This window comes from Aricia agestis, chromosome 7 (assembly GCF_905147365.1).
Source record: "Aricia agestis chromosome 7, ilAriAges1.1, whole genome shotgun sequence".
In the NCBI taxonomy this organism is placed as follows: Eukaryota; Metazoa; Arthropoda; class Insecta; order Lepidoptera; family Lycaenidae; genus Aricia; species Aricia agestis.
Window position 1 is genome coordinate 7,673,890 of NC_056412.1, and position 7,518 is coordinate 7,681,407.

A 7,518-nucleotide genomic window follows, 5' to 3' on the forward strand; every position below is an offset into this window, starting at 1 on the left:
GAATGTTGATAATCTCGCTTGAGATGGTATTTTATACTGTCGAACGATTTGTTTAAAGAACAAAATAATAATACATGTATTGTATAAACGACTTCAGCTGTGAAAACATAATATAATTGCGTCAACATAGGATATAGTAATATAGTAATAGCTAGCTATATATATATATATATATATATATATATATATATATATATATATATATATATATATATATATATATATACACATACATATATACCTACATATTATATATATATACCACGCGTACTACATACTATATTTTTTCATTATTATTTTTGCTTATATATACAGGATATAACAAAAATAAGTGATAATACTTCTTTAGGTTGTGTACATGTTTCTTGTAGAGAGTTCACTGTGAAAGTAGCAGCGCTGAAAGACAAAATTTTTTTTTACTTTTGTATGGGGAAACTCGTGACGCTCGGGCCCTTGCCCATACAAAAATGAAAACATTTTTCGTCTTTCAGGGCAGCTACTTTCACAGTGAACTCTCTACAAGGAACACGTACATACCCTAAAGTATTATGACTTATTTTTGTTACACACCGTATATACGGGTCGCGCGCGCGTGACTTGCCCCCGCGTGCGCTTCTCCCCCCGGGTCACCCCCGCTCATTCCCCCTCGCCGCGAGTGACCGTTCTGCAACGATTTTAAATGTGATAAAATATGTCATACAAAAAAAAAAAAATTTTTGTTTAAATGGACTCTCCTAATGATACTTAAACCTTGGAAAAAAATTGGCAGGAAGGCTTAATTGCACCCTGTATATTATAAAATTATATGTAAGTAATAATACTATAACAATTTTGTTTCTTAAGCCATAATAATAAAATAAAAAATAAAAATAAAAAGCTTTTATTTCTCACTAATTACATAATATTTCGTTAGTAACAGTTAAGAGCATTAATGTTTGTGTTAGTAAGAACCCCTCGCTTCGAAGGTGAAGGCCTCCTCTAGAGTTTTCCATGCTTCTCTATTTTTCGCTATCTCCATCCATCCTTCGCCAGCTATCTTTATTATGTCGTCAGTTCATCGAGCTATAGGTCTCCCTCTCGTTCTAGTGCCTGTACTTTCCATGCTGTTGTTGTTTGAGTCCATCTATTATATGTCAGTCTCGAAAGGTGGCCCGCCCAGCGCCATTTGAGTTTTTTGCAGTAACGGAGAGCGTCTGCTACTTTAGTTCTTTTTCTTATGTTTCTGTGTGCTATTTTGTGTATTCTTTTGATATTTAGCAGACTTCTCTCCATACCTCTTTGACACGATCTTATTTTTGGCTTGGTCTTAAGCCATAGAGAATATTATAATCACTACGTTTTAGGTAAAGCGTGAGCGCAGCACATGCATGTCAATGGTTTTTCAGTAACAAGCTTTTAATAGCTCAAATTTTCAGTAGTTTTGGTTTGTGACGACGCGGACGTCTGTGGCTCAGTTGGTGAGCACATTGACTTCGTTTTGCATTCGATTCTTTAGTTAGGTATCGTGTGCATTGAGGACTTGTTCCCGAACCGGCGGTAGGCAACGTGCCAACGTATAGTCTAGACTCTAGACATTCAAAAAGTGTATTTTCAACACCAATTGTAACACCATTATAGAGCAAAATTAGACCAAAATTTGTATTTTTTGTTTAACCCTTAATTTTTTATTTTTTTACACATTTTTTTACACATATAAAACTAAGGATTGTGTGAAAATTCAAGTACTTACCTGTGGCTGTTATTGATATAGAGCAAAAAAGGCCAAAAAAATCACGTTTGTTGTGTGCCCCTTAAATATTAATTTTATTTTGTTTTTAGTATTTGTTGTTATAGCGGCAACAGAATATGCACAATCTGTGTAATAAATATGCGTAATTACAACTCTCCACCTATTACCGTTCTTGAGTTACAGCTGGAGACATACAGACGGACAGACGGACAGACAACGAAGTCTTAGTAATAGGGTCCCGGTTTTACCCTTTGGGTACGGAACCCTAAAAAGGATTGTAGCTCTCCAGCGCACTTGTCAGGTGGCTCCTGAAGCCAGGAGGCGGCCGTGTAGCTCATCGTAGCAACCAAATATTTTAATCGGTATCAATATTTCTGTGTTTAACCCTAAATAAATCGTGACGCATGTTGGAAGAAAACAAAATACATGTTGTAACAAAACTAAGTGTAAAATGTAGGGTGACTTGACTGACTTGACTAGGGTTACTTTTGACTTCTATGTTTCTAATTTAAGAATCTAACCCAACGTCATGAAATTGCCTCTACAATATAGTCATAAGGTAACTTTCAGCGCCGCTACTTTCACAATTCTATTAAAACATAAAAGTATTATCACAATAATTTATTTTGTTACACCCTGTATTATATAATACATAATTATCGTTTATTCTATACATACATAATATTATAAAATAAAGTCGCTTCTTTTTCCCTCATGTCCGTTTGTTCCCTTTAATCTTTAAAACTACGAAACTGATTTTGATGCGGTTTTCTTTAATAGATAGAGTGATTCAATAGGAAGGTTATAAAGTGTAATAACATTCATTAAATAGTGGAGAAATACTGTTATTGTTGGGGTTTTTATTGTGATGTCGTTAATAATTACATTTTTTTCCGCTTACATTGCAAACGCAGGCTGAACCCTACGAGATTTATCAAAATAATGTACCAAGTATTGTACACAATGAAAATATCTATAGAAAATTCCGCGATGGTATGTCTATCTCTTATGGATATCCCACAATAACAGTTTTACTTTTTACGACAAATAATGGCTAATTTTCGAAGCAATTTTAATAAATACAGCATTAATCCTTATCCAATTAAATATCTCAAATACATTATTGGTTTAATGTAGATCTATCCCTTTACAGCATATGATTTTAATGGATAGTTTCAAAGATATTACAGATTTAAAAATTGCGGGACGTAGCTTTTACGGGGGTAATGCGGGCCACGGCTAGTAATAATGAATTTGAATCAAAACTGCTGAATCGATTTTAATCATTTTTTCAGTGGCTATAAGTATAATATTTTATACCTGTGCGAAGCCGGGGTAGGTCGCTAGTTAAAAATAATTGAAACGCGTATTGTTGTATATTTATATAGCAACAATTAAGTAGAATTTGACAATATTTGGAGACCTTGTTTAAACATCTGGTGGAAAATTTCGGTGCGATACTTTCTGACGGAACTACAGTAGCCATGCCGTTTATGCCTAGGCTGGCCGCATGTTTTCCGTACTCGATTTCCGAATTCGTTTTCCGCATTCGAATGCATGGAATTAGTAGAAAACACCTGACTGAAAAAACTGACGCACATCATAGTACCTACATTGGTATTTCAATAGATATATGGTTTTAGTCATTGAGTTATGTACGTAGTACTTACATCTTTTTTTATGAAATAAGGGGGCAAACGAGCAAACAGGTCACCTGATGGAAAGCAACTTCCGTCGCCCATGGACACTCGCAGCATCAGAAGAGCTGGAGGTGCGTTGCCGGCCTTTTAGAGGGAATAGGGGAGGGTAGGAAAGGGAATAGGGTAGAGGATTGGGCCTCCAGTAAACTCACTCACTCGGCGAAACACAACGCAAGCGCTGTTTCACGCCGGTTTTCTGTGAGAACGTGGTATTTCTCCGGTCGAGCCGGCCCATTTGTGCGGAAGCATGGCTCTCCCACGTAAAACTCAGTGGTTTTAGTTGTTTTTTTTTTCAAATAGGATCTATGTATGGGAAATAAAAAAATAAAAAAGTTTATCAATTCTTTACTCGAACATACAAATACACATTTAGTGAAACATTGCTACAAATTCTGTAGACTCCTGGGGGGTGAGCCAAGATTTTCTCTTTATCGCTTATTTATAGAATCGCCGATCAAAATGTATGGAATTGACATTAGACGAGTCAAACGCCAACGTCATAACTCATAATTAACGAACGCCTAAGTCAATTCCATACATTTTTGTTGGCGATTCTATAACGAAGCGACAACGAAAAAGTTTTGGCTAAATGGCCTGGATAATAATATTGTATGTAAATTCCATTTATATTTCCATTTATTTTATTGTATATAAATTTAATAAATTTAAAAAAGTTATTAAAGAACGTTTGTGTGCCAAAGCCTCTATACGGTCAACGATTTCCTAAACGATAGCACATCTTGGGAGTAGGATGGCTGCTTGCAAGGCTGCTTCTACTTTTATTATATTATGTGACTTACAATTGTGTATTCATATTGTATACATTAAGTTATTTACATTGCAAATTTTATTTTTTTTAAAAGACAAACTTTCCACGTTTTTACTAAAAAGTGGCCCCGTGCGAGTTCCTTACGCCGGTTCTTCTCACCGGGTTAGTTCCCGAACCGGTGGTAGGTAACATGTAGTTCAACGTTCTGAAAACATTTAATTCAAATTTATTCAGAAATAAAACAATTTTTATTTATTTATTTATTTCACAGGTCACAGCTTGTACAAATAGGACTAACAACATTTAAAATATAAAGTTAAGTTTGTGTGACGTGTCTGTCATGTTGCTGGCTTCTGTAGCGCTTTGGGCGGGCGCGAGGGACAGTTGCAGCTGCATTATGACGTACACGATGATTGACTCAAATATTTTCACCATGTTATCAGTGTTGAACTCGAACATACCGAACACCGATATTTTGTACTCCTGGTCCTTTAGTATATGAAGAATACTTTCCACTAGCTCTATATCTTTTGCTAAAAAGAGAAGCGAAATTAAAAAAAAGTCAAGCGATTCTATAGTTTATAATATAGTTTTCACTTATAAGGAACAATATTAAAATTAAGGGTCACTTGACTGAGCTGAATTTTTTGGTCTCCATTTGTGCAGACAACGGCAATTTTCAACTGTTATTTACCTGCTTCATCCTCTAGCGTCTTCAGTTATGTAATAGGGATAAGTTATAACCCTTTTAATGTATATCAATTTGTTTATTATGTTAAAATAATCTTACAGAACTTCCACTCATACTAAGGTCTAAGGCTGGTACCTAGTAAATGTTGTCTTAAGTATATGAATATACAGATCAGTTTTGTCTGTTGTATCTGTTCGCAGACGACATCCACGTAGACGGCAATGAGGTAGAGGAAGAACCAGCCAACCAGCACCCAGCCCGTCACAGCACCGGTCCGAATGTTGCTCACCTCCTGCAACGAAACTGGATGTCAAGCAAGTGAGCTCGTGATGACAAAGAAATGTTTCTTTAATTAAAAAAAAAACTAGACCATTCGTTTAGAAGTTACGATGCTACGGATAAATACACACGTGTATCTTAATTCACTTGTCAAAAATGTTTTACATGAAATTGTTGTCAAACGGCAAATATGTTCAGTATCTGCCGTTTGGCAACGATATTATCATACGAATGTTGTTTACTTGTCGCAAGATCAATCACCACCCTGCTAGAGACTCTAGGAGCATGGGGTTGTCGGGGCGTTTTTTAGCAACGGTAAAATTAAAAGCTTATACTTATTCGCTTGTAGAATATCGAGCGCCTTACAGCCACGAGATCGAGACACTTACCGAATTTATGTACGACGTCACCCATTGTACCATTATGAAAAGACCCGTGACACAAATGATCAGGGCTATAAAAAGCTGAAACAATAAAAAAAAAAACAATTACTTACGGGTATTTCTGCACCGAGAGGATGCTCCTAAATAAATGTTCAAGTACTACTGAGTAAGTGTACTCACACAAAATCGGAAACTGCTTTCGATTTGACGAAAGAGTTTAAAAATTAAAGTGAAGGCGAATTTGTACTGCTTTAAGTTCGCTTTTTCATGAAAGCTGACGAGCTCGTCGTGTTTGTCCTTCCAGAACAACCCGTCAAACATTAGGAGCTTGGAAAAATGATTTCTTTTTGAGTTGAACATTTTTATAAGGGATATATTTAGGTAACGAATTCGCATGGCCAAAAATATTAGGATGGGAAGCAGCAGTATGTAGTCGTCGAAGACCATGTACAACAAGACGATGAACGTAGTTTCCGTTATTACGATCGAAAAGAAAATTTCGTGTGAAAAAATGACTCCGAAAGCGAAGCTCAAAATGATGGAGGCGGTTATAGAGGAGCAGATGACGTATACGACATCCGTGATTCTCCGCATGAACCGCGAGTCCTCCACGCCGAGGAGGACGTCAATGTACATGCAGTTCTTAACGATAGCCAACCCGGACTTGCGGTTGGGAAACATGACGTTCAGAGATATACAATTCTGAGCCACGAAGAACTGTAGGAGGACCAGAAACTCCGAGAGAAGCAGGTAGTCTTTTCTGGTGACGGTCGTGTCGTATACTACGAAGCCGTAGCAGATGTTCCACACTACGAGTACCACCAGCCCGCGGAGTACGGACGTCAGCGATTTGTCAACTAATTTGGATTCCTTGGTTTCGAATCTCCTCAATCCTGACCATCGAAAAGGCAACATAAACCAACTCTCCAACTTGCGAACGTACTCCTTGGTAATCATTTTCATTTCGTGTTGCATTTTTAACCGACGCAAACGAGGAAGGTTCTCAAGTCAACGCGAATACACTTTTTGTATGTATGATCACACGAATGTTTTAAATTTAGAATTAAAATAAACCGAATTATCACATTAGCGTTAGCTACCCTTATTCGCCTCAGTAACAGTCACAATATATTAGGATATGCCTATTACTTACTTTAATAAAAAATGTAATTGGTTGGAAATATTAACAATCTCTAGGGAAATAAATACAACTCGTTTTATAAATTGGGTAAAGTTTTCGTTATTACTTATTACGTATTAATAGATAATTTGTATCATCTCTGATTTTATCAATTAATGGTCTATGTTGCTTGATGAATGACGATAACTAATATGATAGACCAATTAGGTACATTACACTAATAATAATATGAAGGCGAAACTTTGTGTGCGTTTGTTACTTCTTCAAACAACTTCGTCTAAATGACTGGAGCAATTTTATATCAATACCCTGGATTAACACGATACTACAGAATAATATTATGACGACTTACTTATCTGATAAACTGCGGGCACAGCTAGTTAATCTATACCATTAGCCCTAGCACGGCCACCAGTAGAAATGCGAAAGTATAGACAAACTGTGGACATAAACTAAAGGTGCCGTTCCGATCTTTACCGCGGCCAATCGAAACCGACAAAAATTCAATTAAAATGCCACTTTATGACAGACTATAGTATATGCCATAATAGTAGGATATTATTTGAATTTGTAGGGCTATAGCAGACTATGACATGATATATGACAGATCATAAAGTGGCATTTTAATTGAATTTTTGGGAACGAAAAAAGATCGGAACGCTACCTTAAGTTTATCTCCACAGTTTGTTCATACTTTTGCATTTCTATCGGCAGCCGTGCTAGGGTATTCTATACTATGCATCCATACTTAATATTATAAAGCGGAAGAATTTGTTTGTTTGTTTGTTTGAACGCGCTAATCTCAAGAACTACTGGTCCGATTTGA